At 41.9% G+C, this 21,185-nt stretch overlaps 1 protein-coding gene across 1 annotated transcript in view; it reads left to right on the forward strand.

The window, feature by feature from the left end:
• The window catches only part of LOC131285458 (Krueppel-like factor luna), a 102,530-nt gene that overhangs the window by 21,779 nt on the left and 59,566 nt on the right, over window positions 1–21,185 (forward strand). The gene's annotated exons all lie outside the window — the stretch shown is intronic.

A 21,185-nucleotide genomic window follows, 5' to 3' on the forward strand; every position in this document is an offset into this window, starting at 1 on the left:
ATCTATAAAATCCAAATGTTTTTGGGAAAATACAATTTTTTTTTCTGTTCTAGAGCAAAAATTATACAAACATGTAAATAAAACAGTGTAATAATTTTTTACTCATTTTCTCGACGTGGTAGGACTGTGAAGGGGTTAATATATACGACATTTATACATTTCCTTTCCATAAATTAAGTAATATTTTGCTGAATAACATTCCAAACAAAACTGCAGACGGAGGGCAACCCATTCAAACCGCTGGCTACTCATAGCTGTCATTGTGCGACCCGCCACACCGGGGGGTTAATTTATACAAACTCTTTCCATGTCAATAGTGCAACCCGCGCGGCTGAAGGATGATCGGCTTGACGGATGGTAGCGCCGTCGCGGTTTGGCTTTCTTTTCGACCCTTCATTTGCTTCCCTCCCGTTTTGCATGCCGTGCGTGCTTTCTTTCTTTTGCGCTTTGCACCTTCCAATATGCTTATGCAGCGATACCTGGACACGCTTTTATTTTTTATTTTGTTTACGCTGAGGCGGCCTTCCGGATCCTTCTCCTTCATCCCTTCCATTCTAATTTGCCTTTACCCCAAGAGCGAGAGGGTTTGGGTGCCGTCGAGATTGATCGACCATCTTGACACGCGGTTGTCACGTATTCGCAGGCAGGCAAAAGTTAGCCCCCGACGCGAAAAGCAGACGCCGAGCGGCCCTTCCCAGGGCGGCGCACGGACGGGGTCGGGTTCGGTTGATTGATTTTTAATTCAATTTACAAAGTTCTCACGACGCGTCAACGCTCGCCACGCGGAATCAAATGCTCGCGTGTGCAGCGGCGCAACATTAGGGGGGGGGGAAAAACCTACCCGACGCACGGAAAAACCACTCGTACCCGCTACGTGATCATATTTCTTTTAATAACCTCCACCGCCCGTTCGGGGTCCCCTCCCTCCCTCGGCACCGATTTGTCCATTAAACCGTCCTTACTGTGCGGGATTCTAGTTTGCCGACCCGCAGCAAAGTAGGTGAGATCAAAAATAAAATTAAACACACAAATAAACCGGGTCACAACACGGATGGCACGATGTCGGCGGACTGCAGTTGTGCAGTGCACGAAACCGTGATGAAACGTGCAAGCCGAAAGTGAACGAATTTTAATGTCCCCAAAGACCGCTGACCGATCGGCGAGCTTCGGAGAACCCGGCCGGCGTTGGGAAATAGTTTAGAGAACGTTCGAACCATTCCTTTTCCTCCTCCGCTCACCCTTTGGAGCCTCAGTGAAAGGATTCATTGGATGGGATCGTTGAAGTATACGGATTTAGTGGTTTATTTTTTTTTTTCATACCCGTGCTATCCTTTAGCGTAAGTGTTTTGTCAATGTTTTTTCGATCTACTAAAACGAATGAGAAACTAAAGAACAATTGTAGGCCACAGTTCCAAGCCACCAACTTTAGCAACAGCAAACCCTCGAAAGGGTCAGAGTTTGAAGGAGTGTTGCGAGTTGCGAAAAACGATGCGGTCAGTTCCACTCGGCTGTGACATGTTGTTCACGACATAATGTACGCTTCTGCTACTTGTTCGGGGCAGCCTAGGGCCTGCCTGCTCTGGCTGGATGACACCGGCTCGAAGACGATGCCAGTGGACGATGAGTAATGATGCCTGCGTGAGAAACTAATGCTCGATCATACGAAGGCAGCGCTGTTGCAATACTTAGAGTTACGAAAGGAAGTCGCAAACTTGTTCATTGCAATAGTTTTAAGTATGTTGTCTCAATTACAGCTGGATCAGGAATTGGTTTGATTTATGGTTGAAAGTGTTTTTGAAGTTTTGAATACTTATAACATGTAACATAAGGTATTTCTGAACCTATTTGCAGAGATAATGTGATGAGGAAGATATTTTATCAAAGACAAAACCATAAAACTATAAGCAATCTAAACTGCTTATTAGTTTTAGTTTAAGATTAACATAATAATTAATGTATTAACTTGAGTAGAATAGAAGAAATTCGCATCGCTTTTCAAATGGAGTTTACTAAAAAGGGCACTAATACATTTTATACCAAAGTACAACTCAATTCGGCAGCGTTGAACTACAGCGAGTCGTAATATTGAGTGCACAACTAAATCAACATTTTTATAATATATCTAGTGCAAACATTCTTCTTTTTTTTGTTTTTCAACGTAGCTCTAAAGCAAATTTATCTTATTTTTTATTTTAAGCAGCAATACAAATCCAATATACACTTTGCTTTTCATAACTAGTCTGTACTTTTTTTAGTAAAATAATAAGCGAGACAAGGGCTGGTTTTTATCAAAACATAATTGATCTTTTGTACATCATAATTTAAAGCCCAAATTGGAGTTGAATAAAAACATCTATGTAATTGGTTTGAGGCTTGTTAGTAGGCTTGTTTGAGGCAATCAGACATTGCAGGTTGTTCTTGTGAGTAATGCATTGGATGGTATAAGACCAATTGTACCTCTTAAGGGTGTTTAGTAATTCAGAAGTCAGTTTTGGAAAGCTTTTTAAGGATCCATTGTTAGTGCAAGAACTATTTTTCAGTCGTTGAGTGTTATAAACATTCATTTTTTTCCTCTGTTTGCAAGTTCTATTTGTGTCTCTTCGTTCTTTACTTTGCCCCTGGCTTTCAGCTCTTTAGGACATAATAAAAGGGCGGCTAGTAATATTCCCTGCAACTGTTTTACATTCGATCAGGATTCAGGAACTCTAGTTCTAAAAGTCTGTTGAGTGCAATTTTGATAAAACAAACTGGATGAAAGGCTTAATTAATGCACTTTCCAGGCATTTAGATGATGAGAGTAAACTTCGTTGGAATCTTGTGAAGGTTGCCGAAGTCGAGTAATTCTTAGAAAAAAAGAACCTGTACGCTAAACCGTTTCACTTAAATTTGCTAGGCCAATGTTTCCTACAGTTATGAAAGAAAAACGAAGTCTTCTTGAGGTGAACGCTCAATTTTGCGACTAACTATATATTCTTTGTAATATCATCAAGTTTCTATATTCATATGTTCCTTTGAAAAAAACAAATATTCATGCCTTACATTAACTCAACGTACTTTCCATAGCTTTTTTTCATGGTTACCATGCAAATTGATTTCCTTCTAAGTGAATTTTACACGAATTAGAAGCAATTACAGTGAACCCTACCGGTAAGTGTTCCCTGGGTAGTCTGTCCGGCAGGGTGTCATACACACACACGTCAACCGGTGATAATTTCCCTCCTCTTAAGTGAAATCGAGCGAAGAAAACTCCACCAGCGTGCGGGTAGAAGAAAATCGTTAAATTAAATTAGATAATTATACAAAAAAGCTCAAACTCGTCGCAAATGGATCGATTACGGCTGTCCCGGTCGTTCCCAGCCACCGGCCACCGGGGGTTGTGGATGGCCAGCTTGCGGCCAGGTGGAGAAGGTGCTTTTTTCCCTTTTAATCCAGTTACCACCAACATCGCTCCCGACGAGTGAGTGAACGGTTGTATTGAGTCATGGCATAGGATTGACACACGGATTGACACTTTTTCGTCTGCTCCCGGTGAGTTGTACGGAATTCGACACGGATTGTAGTAGGCTTTAAGGGGAGTTTTTGTTGTCGTTACTAACCATTCCGTCTTCCATTTAGCTTCTCCATCGACTCCATCGACTACTTGCCCGGACGGAGGTAATTCTCACGCATCGGTTCGTTGCGGTTGTGACCCGGTCAACGCGAAACGAACGCAACAACTGGAGCTGGGAGGATGCGTGGCTCTTTTCGGGCCAAGTCGTGCCGTCGTAATGGCAATGGAGGAAAAACTCGAAATTGAATATTTCACCCCGGGTCTAGGAAGGGCCAAACGGGTAAAGGGAGCGTACAACGTAATGTAATGCACACGGAGTAGCTCTTATGTGTAGGACGTTTACATGTTGATCTTCATGATTCCCATGACTGACGATTGGACGAAGGAAATTTTTAGATTTGGTAGGAAATTTGTTAAGATCTATTGAAGCTACAAAATAGACCATCTTTTAAAGTGAAAAATTGAACAATTTTGGTGTACGGTTTAAAGTATCAATGTCTTCTTTTACTTTGAAACTGAACGCTTTTAAGTTTCTGAACGAGAACGCTCCTTTTTTCAGTCCATCCATTTCGACTAAAGGTATCCGTTTAGACGTTTTACCATAAGTCGTGGAATGGGACCATGTGTGGGTTTCTGCACAGCCCACACGGACGGTTTACCCGTGCTCGCGGACAGCTTGATCGTCAATAAATCAATCAAAATCTACTCGCCAGAACGAGGACCGTCTGACGAGAGCGCGTCCAACCTCCACACCTGACGCACGGCTGAATCTCCTTGATCCACGTCCGGGTCGGTCCGAAGTGTCAATTCTCTACCGTTCACACCTTTTTTCGGTTTGTCGTTGCCTCTTATTTTATCCTTCTCTTGACTCCTCTACAGAAGGAGCAGGCTGTGGTGTCATTCTGAACTGCGAAAATTCTGCACAACAACCGCTTCGCCTTTTCGTGATCTCACATCTTGGAGTTTCTCACATGCGGACGAGTTTTAAAATAGGATTGCGCAACGAACGCAACGATCATCGAACGGACGGTGGGAAAATATGGTTTCAAGTTCATGTTAGGTCACGAAGTATTTGAGAAAAATAAATGAGTTAAAAAGATAGAACGTACAAACTGAAGTGAACTTGTAACTGCGAACAAACAAATATTCAGAAAATCTGTCACCGTGAATAGACGATTAAAATAAGTTAAACTTAAACATTTATCAAAAGAGAGATCTTCTTGGTTTTATTATATCAAAAATTTGGTAGTTTATATCAAAAATTTAATTTTCTTCCATAATCAATCCGATTGAATTTCAAAACCAGAATCAATAAAAAAAGAAAATCAATAAAAAAAGGTTAACCCTGGAATAAAAGCTCGAAGAAATTGAAATCAAGCTAACCCTTAACCCTGGAATAAAAGCTCGAAGAAATTGAAATCAAGCTCAAGTATTCCAAAATCATTAGCAAAAAACAATTTATTTAGCTATTGAACTATTCAACATATTAAAAGATAAGCGATTAAACGAAAAAACATTTAGTGTGGATTGTTCGATTGCATTCGATTAAAAGCTCTGCTTAATATACGCTTCATATACGCTCGCGAGTTTATTTTCAATCGATACAAAACAAAACAAAACAACATTCCCGTGAAAAACTCCTCCCCTAGAAAAATCTTAAATGAACCGCAAAGGTGGCGAAGAAGATCAGCGTCGAACAGACGCGCAACTTTCACGCCAACAAAAATTCAATCGCTGTCAAAAATATTAGGATCCAGTCGTCAAAACAGCCACCAAAAGCTGACATCGCCTTTTGTCCTGCTGCACACCGACATCAATCTTAAAAGCCTCCTGAAAGGGCACACATGCCATCGGGTGGGATCCTCCCCCTAATTGGAGTGAGGAACAATTTAAAAAAAAATCGCCAACTTACGGTAACTTTCAACCGAACCACCCACACATGACCAACGAAAGAGAGGGAGAGAGAGAGAGAGAGAGAGGGACGAGACTCCCTGTCATAACGTTCGACAACTTGGCGACGAACGGCGCCAAGATGGTGCTGGGCGATATCCGATTCAGCTAACCTACAGCCACTTTTTCCACATTGCGGAGATTTTTCGCGAGATTTTCGATAGCGTCTTTTATTTCCACACTCGTCGGGGAGTTAAGAGCCTGGGACAACCCTTACCACCTCAGCTTAGATCGCCAGCGTCGGGCCATCTTCAGCAACAACCGTACGATTAGCCATTGTTGTCGAGCGACGACTCTTTTGTTGCTGGACCTCCTTCTTTATTATTTCCAAACCCGTACCCCGAAAATAGAAACAATGCGCAGGGAGCCTTTAAAGGGGGTTGATGCTGGTCGAAAACAGCCTTTCATTAAACCGATCCGGACAGGCGGCGCTCTGCAAAGACGCGATCATACGCGAGCACCATTAAATTGGGCGTAAAATTGATTTCGATCGCAACCCTCCCACCGTTTCGAGTGGCCGTCCCTTTTGGTTGGAGAAAAACAAAGCCAGAAAATTCCGATTAATGGAACCACATGATAAGGGTAAAGATGAAAAATGGCTGATCATAGATGCATCGATCGTATCATACCTCGAAACGGTATGATCTCGCGATGGTCACGCTTTACGTAGGCACGGTATACGGCAGGGGTCGGCACAAGCTATCAGAGAGAAGCAAGATGATGAAAAAGAAACAAAATCCGCGGGCCAGATATCTTGAACGATGTTTTCATGTTTTGATTGTGATATTAAACCCTTTTTGAATGGAGTATCAATTTCAAATGGAGTATCAATCATCAATTCCAATTTCATCAAATGATTTGAAATATTTCAAAGTTTTACTTCTCATCGTAAATGTTTATACTTTTTTTTGTTAAATTTTCTACTTTTTCGACATAATGTGTTATTTTTTATTAAATATTACCTAAAACTATGTTACCTTATCAATGTTTCTCCGATCCACTCTCAGTAAACTCAGAATTAAATTCTCTAAATTAAAATAACTCAGTTTCAAGAAGTTTTGGATAATGTTTTTGTTTTGTAATGATAGCGAGCAATGTTTACCTTGAATTGTTTATTGTGGGTGCGAAGTAAACATGATATTTTGTCACTGTATTCTCGATGAGATTCACTAGATAAGATAATTTTAGAACGATTGGTAGCAAAATGCAATCGTTAAAACGTAATAAAAGTATACGGGATTGGTTAGTATAAGTGCTCTGTTGCACGATATTTTCTTGGACGTCAGATTCACAAGTGATTCTGTGTTAACAGTTCCAGGTAAAAAAAATCCAACTTTGTTGACAGATAAAATCGGGTACGGCCATCCGCTGCAATCAAACGACTTTGATTTTATCGTGCGACATATTGCAGCTGTCAAATCCCACTCGTTTTGATTTGTCAAAGTTTGTCGCGGTAAAGCCCTGACACCAGCCTTAGCTGCCTGGCATTAAACTTCACGTTTAACAGTTTCAACTGACATTTTCAAAATGAAACAAGTGACATATCGTGAATAAATTTGATAAGAATACAATTCACAATCAGCTGGACTTTGCCGACCCCTGGTATGGAGGTACGAAACAAGAACTCTTTCGTGTACACTATAGACCACCGCCTACCACCCTCGTCAGTGACCCCCCGGCCGAGATTGAACCGAGTGTAGATCGTAAAAACAACAACGATCCCAAACAGTTCAAACGCCTCACGGTCGCCGGTGGATTTTATGCTCGATGTCGTGGTTCGCGGGCGAGTTCATCATAAAAATAAGAACCGTTTTGCGTTTGCGTGCGTGCGTGAGCGTGATTGGATCGCGGGCTTATTTTCACGACACGGCCCGCGGATCGAACCGCGCCGATAATGATTTCGATAATTAACCCTCCTCCGGCGATCGATTCGGTTTCGGAGTGGCGAGCATTTTGGGCTCTTTCTCGAAGACTTTGCAAGAATGGGCTTTAGAGGCCAGCAGCGGCTTAGCCGGGGTTGGCTGTACGGCTACCAGTTGTCAATCGATCGCAGCTCCCGGGGGTCGGCTTTCCAGGTGGCTGCTGCGAGTGCGCGGCCGTAGTATAATTAAATATCATTTAGCTCTACATTTTGATTAATTTAATTAATTGCGCACGGGTCGATCGAACGTTCCGTGCGTCGGTAGCGGACACCTTCGACCAAAAAACCGCGGACACGCAATGCCCCGACGCCAAAAACGATGCCCTACGAACATTAAGATCTTGCCAGCCGCGCGATCCTCCGAACCAATGATTGATCTCTTCGCCTACCTTCACCCGAAACGAACACTCTCATCCAATGATTTTCCTTTCTTCTTCCTCCCGCAGGTAAGCAAACGTTGACGAATCTTTCGATCGGATCTCGCGCGGAGCCTTCCCCGAAGCGCGTGAATAACCATCGGGTAAATATAGCATATTCGTGTCCGAGGCAGTATAAAATCACGCGAGCGATGCCCACGGGAAGGAAAACAACATAGCTGCGGACGAAAAACACACCGACAAAAAGAACCACTCACTAATGAGTTAATCGTCCGGCCGATTGTGGACAAAGCCCGCCTCGCGAGTGGTCCCAAAACGGAAGTTTAATGGCTGCCCTTTTGCCGGTGTCGTGGGGGTCCCGAGAGGGTCCTGCGAAGTGAAGAGATCAGAGTGCGCCAGCTCACTGGTTTTGAGCGCGGTTCGGTCAGATGAAAAATGGACTACGGTCTAGGAGCGGCCGCCCTTTTGACCTCGCCGGGGTTTCTAATGCTCACCAGCCACCCGCGATCTCGTCCGGTCCCGGGTCGATTTGGACGGACGGACAAACGGCTACACCACGCCTAACCTTGCTCCCAAAATCGCTTCCAGTCTCCGTGCGCACTCATTAGTGGCTAATAAATCTGCGCGTCTCGCCTTCCGAAACGGTGCCCGCATTCCGGGGCCTCCCACCGAATCTGTAACCCCCCCATCTGTGTAGTCCACCGGCGCTGACCTCGAAGTAATTAGCCGGATAAGAGCCGGAGTGGCAGGGGTGAGGTGTTAGAACTTCCATGTACGGGTCGGGGGTTTTCCTCGACACTGTACTTGCTGTTGCGTTTACGCCCGGGCGGCTTGGTTTCGTCACCGCGAAACGGTCGGTCATGCTTTTAGCGCTCATTACGAGATGCTTTTTGTTCTTGCGCTCGGCAGCCTCATTACTGGATCGCTGAATTAGGAGCGCCTCATTGATGGTGGGCTCATACCGGGGCGACTCGACATACAAATGACGCTGCGAATGCCGTCAAGCTGGACGACAACAGTTGAGGCGTATTCTGTACAATCTTAAACCTCTGCAGATGGCGTTACTAATTCTGCAAATCGTCCGAGATTTGGTGTAGGAACTCCTAATACTTTATATTATACAAACAAATATAAAGCTCCAAATGGATAGCTAGATAGTAGAAATTTTGGATAATTTTATTCCAAATGAAAACTCCAGCGCTTAAATAACTTTTCCAGGACTCTGAATATCTGAAGACTCAAAATAAAATTACATACGAATTACATAAACAAGCATAAAGCTCCAAGTAGATAGGCTTTGGCTGAAAAATGTTCCAAATCGAAAGTCTGGCAACTATGAGTTTAGGAGGACTTTGGTTATGAGGACTCAGCTAATCCGACATACTTGTTAGTCCATATCCTAAATATAAGTCCATGATTTCCCTTTCATTCTAACGGGCATAGGACAGAATCGTGTCGCTAAACTCACTGCAGATGTTGTTACTAATTTTGCAAACGCTAATGTATCCCGTGGTAAACTGGGTGTCGGACTTCTGAACTCTTTTTTTATGGTAAGTTATGAGCACTAAAACACTGCAAAGCCTGTAATGCCCAAGTAACATTTTCAAGACCTATTAGACTTTAACAAGTTTTATTATTGTTTTAACATGGGTGTACCAAGTCCAATTGGTTTTATAGAGGTTTCTCAGCAGGCAAAATAGTTTTAATAATTTTGACATCCTTAAAACCTTTTGAGGATAGCTATAAAACCGCTCATTAAGTCTAAAATCTTAGTAGACTTGAAGAGTCTGTAAATACGCTGTTAAGTCCTTCTTAAAACCTTCTCTTAAAACCAATCAGTGATTTTTGGTCTAAAAAAGGTTTTAAGGGATGGTTTTGACAACGTTCTGTAGAGTGGGCCCTCTTACACTTAAAACGGGTTTATGAAGGTTTTATCACAGCCTTTAAGATATTTTACTCTTTAGATGAGACTCAATGATGAGCATGAACAACATCGTTAGAACCATGATAAAACTTAAAATGTTACTTGGGTGTATTATTTAAATAACCTACAGTATCTAATGAACAGCTATTGGATTAAATGATGATGATGATGATGAGTCCGAATTGGTTTTCAATCAATGGTCCGATGCCAACAATAATCTTGAGTTTTGAGAGCTCTTAAATAACTAAATATAAAGAACATACGAATTGTTTACTACTCAAACCAAGTCTAAATACTTTCATAATGACCGGCTTTCTTATTTGTAAAGAAGCTTAAATCCATCATTTCGAGGGCAACATTTCACTCGAAGTCTTCGGATTATGGCGAAGGTTCAGAGCAGCCCTTCCGTCCACCAACAGTTGGATGAAAAGCGATTTGTTTGGGACAATATGTACACCACAAGCGAGCCATAAATCTGTATACTCGTGTTACACGCACCGGTTGAACCGTGCATGATGGTTGCATAAAGCGCTCTTCAGTTCCTGGTTCAAACTCTCCAAACTAGTTCGTGAGGAATCTAGTAACATTGGTTTGGTAGGAACCAGGCGAAACAAGAGAAAAGGCTGGAAGCTGTGACAAACAAAAATGTGGTGACAATTCGCCATTTCTAGATTCCGTTCGAACGAAGAAAGTTTCACTTCGGAGTTTATTGAGCTCCTCCTGGGCAACGGGAAGTCAATGGCTTTGGTGTCCTACTCACGAAAGGGGTTGTTCTTTCCATTTTTCCACTTCATTTTTGCGTTTACAACCCTTGACCAAAGGATCTTCCCCTTGATTTGTTACCACCAGCGGTCGGCACGATTCGAGTCACGGGACGAAAAAGAGAAAGCAACGCCACATCTCACATGAACCGGCGCTGTAAGATCGAACGGTGTGCAGAACAATATTTCCATAAATCACTGAGCCACCTTACCGCGAGCTTTCGTGGACGCGATCGTCTCTCTTACACGTTTGGGTACGAGATCCCAAGAAGATGCCCCATTCCGGAACGTCGAGGATCGCGTTAGGCGCTCCTAACTTGGCCTCACCCATAGCCAGCCGGTTTTTCGGACGGCAAGGGCTGGGAAAATATGTACAAACAGCACACAGATCGTGTCCCCAGCGTCCAAGGAACGCCGTCAGTTTAGAAACGGGTGGTACACACACGCGCGGGGCGGATCGATTGTTTCCGAGTAATCATAAATTAATTAAAGACCATTATGTCCATCAATAGGCTCGTGAGTTCGGATGAGACGATCGAACCTTTCTCTTCGATGCGTTTATGGTTTCATAGCGATCGTGGATTTGATAGAGCCAGAGTTTATGCGCTGATGAGTCGCCACAAACGTTCAGTAAACAGTAGAGCACAGTAAAGTTAAAAATGTGATTACAAAGTTTTGATGCGGTTGTCTTTTACTTTCTGCTTCTCGATTACTATTTTCCTAAAAACTTTGTTAGTAATTCAAATGGTCAAATGGAATCATAATTTGACTTCAATAATGTGTTTAATATTTCCAATAATAAAATGTTTTATAACATGTAACATTTGTATATTATTACAAATAGGTGGCCGATGGAAAATTTCGACATCTTTAGCTAGCAAAAGCTTCACAATATTAAAAGTTATTGAATTGGCAAAACTACTTAAAACTACTCAAAACAATAAGCACATAAACTTTAAAACAATAAAAAGAAACTTAAAGTGAACACGAAGAAATTTAAAGTGAAATGAAACAAAACTAGCTACAACCAACAAGGATTACTCATAAGGAAGAGGAAGTTATAAGGAAGTGGTTCTTTGATATTTATCTTACAACGTTTCTGTCTCATTCGACCATTTAAATCACACAAAGAAAACATATTTGCACGTCATAAGGAAATGAATGGGTTGGTAAAGATATTCTTTCAAACAGGTGTCACTAGCCCACAAAGGAACGCATTCCCACCTTTAAAGATGTGCACACATGGTGCGTGAAACCGTGCGCCTTTGTAGTATCAAAGAATGTTCCGACTATTCGCCAAACGCGCCCGAACCGAAGCGGCGTTGGATGCAAATTAAAAGCAAAACGGCCGACATCATTTTGTTCCCCCCCCCCCCCCCCTCATGAGAGGCAGCTTCTGGCGAAGGAGTAGCGATTCGCGGCCAATCCCTTGGGCTGATGTTTTTTTTTCTTTTCTCCGAAGGTGACAGAAAGGCGTGTCACCAGTGTCCCGCGTGTGTACGTGTGCCTTATACGTGAAAAAGAATATAAAAAATAAATCAAACGTAAGCCGACAATATTCAAAACCCGAACCCCGGTGCAGCCTCACTCCGACAATTGGGCTCGGCAACACCAAAAGGAGTTTTAAATGCACACGCAGGCCTTACGCACCAGCTGGGCCTGGCCCATTCTGCGTAACTTACACACACACACACAACCGTTCAGCTGTTTATAACTGTTAAACGGCATTAGCATCCAACAGCGCCAGGGGAAAACCCTTCTCGGACGCTTTCCCCTAAGGGAGCCCCAATACCGACGGCTTGGCCACGAATCGCGCCTGTCACAACAATGGACGTGTGTATCAAAGCGATCTAGTCGCCACCACGACGATAGGGGACGATCGATCCGGCGGCAGGACACAATGAGTCGGGCGAGCAAAGCCCGCGTGGCGCAATTTGTAACGCTTCGGAGGCCACGTGGCCACAACGCCCAGATGGTGGCTTTTCTCTCTCCGATCACGATGCGTAAGGAACGTGCTTCTTTGTGCCGATTCGGTGCGAGATTTAGATTTATATCAGACAGTGCGTGCTTAAATTCTTTTGTTCACGAATTTGTCACCTCGCTTACATCTTTACACCATTATTAAGATTTCTTTTATTAAAAAGCAACTTCAAAACTCAACATTCTTTTTTTGTTGCGTTTAGAATTTTTGTTGGATACCACATTTCATATACCTTTTTTGACGATTTTTATCTTATAGTGGTTGATTAAATTCATACATTTAAATAAAACTTGTACTACAGCACGGTTGTTTGTTTTTAGTTTCGATTGCCACTAATTTTCATATTTCAACGAAGTATAGCTTCATTTTTTTTTACTGTTACCTAAGATTGTAACAATCCCATTGTAACAAACAAAAACAATTTTTTGTAGAAGTACTTGATTATTTATATAAATTGACGCACCGGCTGTGCTGGGTGAAGAAGGGATTAAGAACAAAATTATGGGTTTAACTCTTTACTTGAGAGTTATGTTTTGTTATAGTAGTTACAATAAAGGCTTATTTGAAATGGTTGTTATTTTATCGATTTGGCTATGTTATATAAATCTTGTTGGCTAACTTTGGTTGGTTATCTTGTCATATGTGTGTCTCGTACATGCTTGTTTTATTTGTGTTAGTTTTATTAAAACATTGTGATCAAACAAATCTTCAACAGCCGTGCTTGAACTTAATGTGTGGAAGGTTTCAATAATTCAAATCTAAATTATTTAGTAGATTAAATAGCTCACAATTTAATGTGAGTTGTTAAATATTCATTTTTCGACAGAAATAAAAATTCATTGTAGTGATTACTCTCAATGAATCGTCCTTACTCAACAGTTTCTCCTGTGTTACTACGCGTAAAATTCAAGCTTATAAAACCTTTCATATGTTGCCTCTACGTTTTGGTTACTACCAGAGCTAACAAGGTCCTAATTTGATTTAAAAAAGAAATTCATTATCATGGCAAAATTCTTGAAGTTTATTCCATGAGGAAGGAAAACCAAATGTTTGCATCTTTTAAATCATACTTTTTCAACACCTCACTATCAGTGTTTTTCCGTTTTTTGTCCAAAGTATTAACATGTTTCGAACGCTCCTCAAAAACATGGCCAAAACGTGCCCATCGGATACATTCTCCAACACCCATCTGGCACTGCTCGTTAGCTTCAATCATAGCGAGTAATTTTTGACGGACAATTAATACTTTCCGTCACTTTCACCGGCAGCACAGTAATTCCTTTTCCCTGCCCAAAACCCACCCATCTGTCGCACCTTTGCCCGTGCTGTATTGGGAAAATATTGCAAACGAACGTAAAAATTAATTCCCACCGACGCTCCTCGGCGGCCGCAAATTGCGCAAGCGACTTCAAAGCCCGGTTTGCTCTAGAAAGTGAAAGAGGAAACCCCATTCTCCATCCCGGCGCGCGTCTGCAATTGGGTCATTTTCTTACGGTGGGTAAGCGGTCCCAAAATCCTCGTCGAGCGCGCCCGCCGCGTCGTGAGGATTACGAGGAGCGTCCTAGAAGGGTGGTAGGAAAAATTAACGCAAACCCTGGAGGCGCCCGCGTAATTAATGTCTTACCATTGCTCGCGCAGCTCGGTCACCCTTTCACCAAAGGCCCTGCACCCCCCCTGGAGATGATGTTTTTCGTGCGTGACTCGTCGCAAAGGAGTTGTTCGCATTGCCTTTTTGTTTCCAAACCCCTTAAACCCATCCGCCTTCCCTTATCACGGGTTTCATTGATGCGTAGTTTACGCGTAAACAATGCGTCCGTGGAAGTTTTGTAAATAATTTCCAACGCAAAGGTGGGGAGTTGTCTTGGACAACTTTTACCAAAGTGGATACTCCCTACAGACTTCAACAAAAATATCCAACCACTGTCAACAATGTGTAAATAACATCATAAATTCTTTCGACGATGGTCCGTTTCATAAGCGTCGAGCGAAACCCAACAAACGCGCTTCCCTAAATAAACGCAAGACGAATAAAAGACTGACTCACGAAAGGCGGATGGTGCAAAGAGGTAAGCAAGAGGGAGTTCAAGTCCTTAAGTTGATCCTCCCTCCAGTACCGGTTCTGGAATTACGGTTGTAAACCTCTTTTCGTCTTGGTGGCCCTGGACAGAAATAACTACCGGTTGGGCGCGGTTTGTGGCTGGTTAAGAAATGATAAACAAAAAAGCAACGATCAGCCCCCCTCAGGCTACCTCGTAGGAGCTGTAAAGGTGTATCGATCTGATCAGTGTTGCTGCGTTTCGCGGTTTCGCTCAACCCCTTTCTTTGGGTATGCCGAGAATTTTGTAACCGGTTCGGTAAAACCGCCAAGGCGCCGTTACTCGTAGTAAACGTATACACCTTCACGCACAGAACCGTTGCTCCTTTGGGGCGGGATACGGTTACTGCTCTCTCCACCCCGGTCATCCACTCACCCGCCCCGGGAACGGAAACCCCCGCCCTGTTTTCCAGACACCACGGAACCTCGGACGCCTATTTTTAGACCAGCTCGCGGGAGAGGTCCTTTCGCTTGACCGCCAAAAAGGCTGCTAGGGCGTTGGCGCCGAAGCCCTCGCCAGACACGGTCGCCCCTGTTGTTGTTGTTGTTATTGTTGTCCAGTGTTCAGGGTTGGTCCGGCGCGAAATTCTTTGCCCGGGTACCGAGACGACGGTTACTTTTACTTCAATTCGAGCTTCCAACTCCAAAACTGTCACCCGACGACGCCAACAATGACATTAAACGGTGTTAAAATAAGAAAACAGGAAACTGATGCAACAATTTGAATTGTGTCTGCAGACAACATTTTAATGATATCTATTTAATTTCACTGTTTAACAAAAAACTAAAGGAAATTAAAAACAGAATTGCCTTTTTTGTCATTTTGAATAGTTTTTCTTAGTTTAGGCATTAAAAAATTCGAAACCAACTAAACATTACATCACAACTTTATTGTGTTTTCAAGTAATTACCTCCAGTGTTTTCGACTCTTCTATTGTTTCAAGAAAAGTTCCATTATGTTATGATTTACAAACATCATTTTTTTCAAATCCATCGCTTCAATTTCTGTGGTTTTAGCTTCTTTAAATATGTTGTTAGAAACAGTCCGGAACTGCTCGTTCTAACAAGCACCTGTCAAAGATGAGGAATTTTATAGATGGAAAAATGTATATAAAAGCGCGGAAAAACAGGCAACGGGCTTTCAGTTACAAACTAATCGGTGTAATAAAAAGACTAAAGTTTTGGTTGCTTCCCAACCAATGTTGACACTTCCTAAAATGTATTAATTTTTTACTTTTGTTTGTAACATATGTTTACACATTTAGTAGCCGTATTTACGTTTTAGAATTAGAAGCTTAGCTGTTTAGAGCGAGTTGGCTTGCTCTTTCAGTATCTCAGTTTTTATGGTAATTATGTGTACGTTAGTATATGTAATAAGGACAGAGATGCGGGGATCCATTTCCGATTTCTTCGTCTGCACCCGCGTCGGTTGGAGATTCGTTTTTTGTTCGAATCACTTAAAAAAGTTCGATAAGAACTTAGTATAAAAATAAAAAAAGTCACTAAATATTTACATTTAGTAAGTAGAACATAAGGATAACAACAGAACATAAGGATATTCTTCAACACAACATTTTACGACACAGCTTAACTCTAATAGTTAGAACAAACGAATAGAAAAATTTAAAAAAAATAATTTTCTTCTAACTATATTAATAGTATTTTGACTGAAATGGAATTCTGGCAAACCGTTGCTCTGCTATACCAGAATATTTAACCGGGGTTCCCCGCCTTGGTCAAGGCCTGAAGTGTTGAGTGGGTTGAGCCAACCAGCCGTGGTCGTGCAGTAACACATACGAAAAACGTTGCCCGGCTCGGAGCCCTGAATCGGAGCAACAAACTGTACCACTTGGGAAGCTGGGAGCAGGGTGCGGGTGGGTTGGCGTACTAAAAAAAACTCAAGAAGAGCGACGAGCGTTGAAACATAATTTACTTTCAATCCGAATCAATGAGCAAGGCACGCTGGGGCCATTTTGCGAGGGACTGACCGGTAAGTGAAGAGGAAAAATCCGAAAGTAGCTTTCTGCCTCCGCCACTACTGTCATTGACAACTGCCACCCAACCACCGCCCACCCACCCAACCACCACCGCCCAAGTCGAAGAAGAAGAAGAGGAAGGTATGGACGTCGAAATTATCGAAAGGCGTTCGTCGCCTTTTTTCCAAACTTAAAGAGGGGTTCGTCTCTTGTGCGTTTCATTTTGGGCCGTTTCTCACTTGCACCTCACGGCGCGGGCTCCGCGGGCGTAAATCAGCGACAAAACCTCAACCCTCAACTACACGACCGCGACATGATGATGCGTTGCGCATCGATTTGCGTTCTCACGCGGCGTGCGTTCGATTTTCTTTTGCTTGTTTCACTCTTCTTTTTTTCTCTCTCTCTGCCGGAGGTCAATTAGCCCGAAAGCATCATCCCGCGAAGATGGTGGCTTCGCGGCCGGAAAGAGGAAAACCGTCGTCTCGCAGCGAGTCAAAGGTCTCGAGCGCGCGCGCGCACCCCGCGTTGAAGTCACTTACGCGTCCGTACCCGCGCCCGCACCGACGCATCTTCAGCGAGGCCGCCAGCTAGTCTCTGCGTGTCCGGCCATTTAATGGAGCGACGGATGGTTCCGCTCGAAGCCGTAAATTACTTACCGATTCGGGGCTGAGGGTGGGTGCTGGAGAAACACGGCCTGGGTGTGGGTGCGTGTAGTTTCGGTTTTGACTCGCAAGGGATCAGGGTGTGTAGATGTTTCCTCCCCGGCTGACCATAATGTACGAAATGCAGACCTTCGGAAGCCGAGCTGACCTCGGAGAAGTGAAAAACTCAACTCCAAGCCCCATATTTGATCGGTTGGAAAAGTGACCTCGAAAGCGAAAGTGACCCAGGTGGTGGCCGATGTAAACCTTCGGAAAACAAAGATGTTATTGGAAGAAGTAAGCTTTATTGTTTTTTTTTTTTCCTATTCCAAAGTCAATAAATAACCTCACGAGCGTGAAGCATGTTATTGAAGAAATGTATGTTATTGAGGTACAAACATCTGCTTGTATATAAACGCTTTTAATCGAAACGTGTCGATTTAGTCTCCCTACAGTTGTCAAACTGAAACAGGATTTTCCTTTTATGAAATATCGTTCATTTTATTATGAAATAACCCAAATGAATAAAAATGAATACATCAAGTTTGTACTAAACCATATTTAGGGGCCTTTTTACGAAACATTCATTTTGTTTTACACTTTATTGCCCTGTAGGCAGTAACAAATAAAATTCAAATTTAAGGTTTCATTAATGCACTAAGTGATAATTGCATGTAAAAATATGCCTCATAGTTGATCATCCTATTATCAAATCAGAAACACCCACTTTTTATGTAAACGGTTTCAATCAAAACTGAAACTCAAAATCTTTGTTAAAATTTGAAGAAAAGTAATTCCAGTTTGAAACGGTTAAACTTATTTGGTAGGGACAAATAAAAAAACAATTTTTTATAACAAACCAAGTAACATTTCCAATATCTAATAGACTTTAACAAATTTTATCAATGTTTCAACTTAGTTGTAGTAAGTCAAATTGGTTTTATGGAGTTTTTTTATGATGGAAAATAGTTTTAATAATTTTAACATCCTCAAAACCTTTTAAAGATAGCTATAAAGCCGACCGTTGAATCTAAAATGTTTGTCTTCTTAAACAGTCTGTGAATACGCTGGCATAAGGCTTTAGGTCTTAAGGTGATTTTGGGTACGTCGTGTTAAAACTGTATGCACTTAACGGAGCATTTGAGCAGTAGCACAAATTGTTAGAAGTTTTTAAGATATTTCAACTATTTTTGCTGAATTCCAGGCGATATTATATTATATATTTATTTTTGTTCTAGGTTTTGGTCAACCATATTGATGTTCTAATCGAGATTTCTTTGATTCATATATTATATCCGTACCACTCAGAACCCACAGCCTGTTACATTCAAATAAATCAAATAGAAGATTGTTTCACCACTTTTCATACGTTTTATTCTTTCTACTTTGAGTCATTTCTGCCATTTGTAATGAATACTAATGTTGGCAAATCTGTTTTAAACAGCAAACTACCTATTCAAACCTGCATTAGCTAACGTTAGAGTACAGTTTAGATAAACATTAAATCATGCAAAAAGCTGCTCATTAGCTTCTTTAGGCGTTCGAACGAGACCTTGCGAATCGAACGACCTGTTAAACGGGGCTGTTTTCAATTAAGACGTCGTAAAACTAAAGCGATCGAAAGGAAGAACGTACCGTTTTGCAACAAGTGGATGCGTCGTAAAAGCGGCCGGTCCAAAAACTCGTCGTTAGCGATCGATCGGGACGTTTTGGGACCATCGGAGGGCAGAGAAGGGTGAGGGCAGAAAATTTGATCCACTTTTTTTCGTCCCCAAAATGGGCTTCGAGGTTGGTCTTTTTCTGGCCAAACTTTAACGACATTTTCTCTCCCGTGCAAAAACTCCCCCGTCCCGTCCCATCGCAGGTGAATTACTTTTTTACAACCTCTTTGGCGACCGCTGGATGTCCAAAGCGCGTTCGGTCCCTTTCGCAAGTTGGCGCATCTTCGGTTAAAATATGGTAATAAGTTCGCCCCGAAACCCTGACGGGGTTTGAAGATGAAATGTTAAGGCAAATAAAAAAGCACAACCGCCAACCAACTCCGTTACCTTTCGTCATCCTTCACGTGCCCGCGAGTGGGGATAATGATAGGATCTAAAACTTAACAGACGCGCATCTTCTGCCGCATCGAAAATCTTCTCTCCCGACCTTCAACAGCTCTGGCAGTTGTAAATTTTTATTTATTGGGTTGAATTTTCGGAGATCCGCCAGCGACTAGAGGCGGTTTACGATAACGGTCAATAAATAACCACCCGAGGAGGAGCCAATATTGTGGATCATTTTGCAAATTTTTTGTCACTTTACCTTGATTAAAATTTTATTGTATCGAATCCGAGGCATTGTTTGGCGAGTTTTAGAAGAGTTTTTATTGCGTCTCTTAGCGGATTGGCAACAGGTACTCGGAAACCCTGCCTTGGTTCTCCCAGCGTAAATCATCCAATCAGCCATTATTTGCATGTGGCAACAATGTAAACACAAGGAGACAAAAAGTTGGTTCGGAAAAATATAAATATACATGGGAAATTATTCCACTCCCCTCACTCATTACGAAGTCGAACCGAATCACGTGCCTCGAAAAATCGTCCTCGTCGCGAATAATGGAAACGCGCTGCTGCTCGCTCTACGTCACGTTTCCCAAAAAAGGGATTCCAATTTGTTGGCCGCCGGCGAAACCGTCCCAATCGTAACCAATCAATCGTCTGTGTGACAGCTTCGGGTAACCCAGTTAGGACCGACCGCTCCCAAGAATTGTTCGCCACTGCCTGTCTCGCCCGCCGCTAGAGGCTCCTTGGGTCTAATCTAAGTGGAGCACTCTGGGAGCAGAGCAGGGGTCGGCACACGACTCCTGAAAGGGGTCAGATGATGAAAAAGAGCCCGAAAACGCGGGCTAGATAGAGTATTGTATTTCTTATCAGGAAAATAATATAAAAGTAAGCGAAACTATTTCAAATTACAACTTTAAAGATTAGTTTGAAGATTTATTTTGGTTGATTTTTGTACTTCTTCAACATATTGTGTGCTCCTGATACTTTAAACTTTTGTTGCTTTTTTATACTTTAAATTCATCATTTACTCGTATTATGTTACTATTACATGCTATTAAAATAACTAATTTTAGGAAAATTAAGTAGGATAGGTGCCCCCATAGCGGTGCTGGTACCAATATTGGTTGTAGTGGAGCAAAAGTCCCGTTCTTTGACGAAATAAATACAATGCAGATATTTGTCCTTCAATGAAATGGTTTTTGATCTTCTGCCATGTGTAAAAGATAAAACTTCCCATTCCGTAATAAATTAAGGCTTTAAAATAATATTTTCTCAATAGGTTGTGCTAATATGCTGGATTTCTTATGAATTTATAAGGTGTGCCACGGTTTCCTTAACGCTATAAATAACTGCAAATTGCCATGGTTAATGAGAGGTCTATTAAGCGAATAGATTGGTCTATGACCAAGACAATGCATTGGTCTATGAGTAATTTTGTCATTCTTATGCTTCAAAAATAAGTTACAGTCTAAACAAACCCAGTTTTTTTAAAGTTTTCTGTACTACCATAACTATAGGAACACGACAGCACAACTGTAGGAACCATAACACCATTATAAGTACAAAAAACAAGGAAGAAAAATACGTTTTTTTCGTATAGTTTCTACGGTTTACGGTCAAAAATCGATGTTTTTTTTTAAATAAAAAGAGTGTTTCGTTCATAATTCCTATGAATATGTAAAAAATTACGTTCTTAACATTTATAAATCACATCATACTGTTAGTTACAAGACTAACTGCACCACTATTGGTACCGTTACCTGATAGTAAAACATTGTTTTGCCTCGTAAAAGAATCGACACATGTGTTCTCTGAATGTACTTATTGTGGATTCAAAGTCCAATAACAGATATGCAGTATCTGCAGATGTTGCCTGGTATTGAACACCTCGTACATTAGTTTCAACGTACCTTGTTATGAACAAATGTGTTATATTACAAACAAATGCGATAAGAGTTGTTCTG

The sequence above is a fragment of the Anopheles ziemanni genome, chromosome 3, assembly GCF_943734765.1.
Source record: "Anopheles ziemanni chromosome 3, idAnoZiCoDA_A2_x.2, whole genome shotgun sequence".
Classification (NCBI taxonomy): Eukaryota; Metazoa; Arthropoda; class Insecta; order Diptera; family Culicidae; genus Anopheles; species Anopheles ziemanni.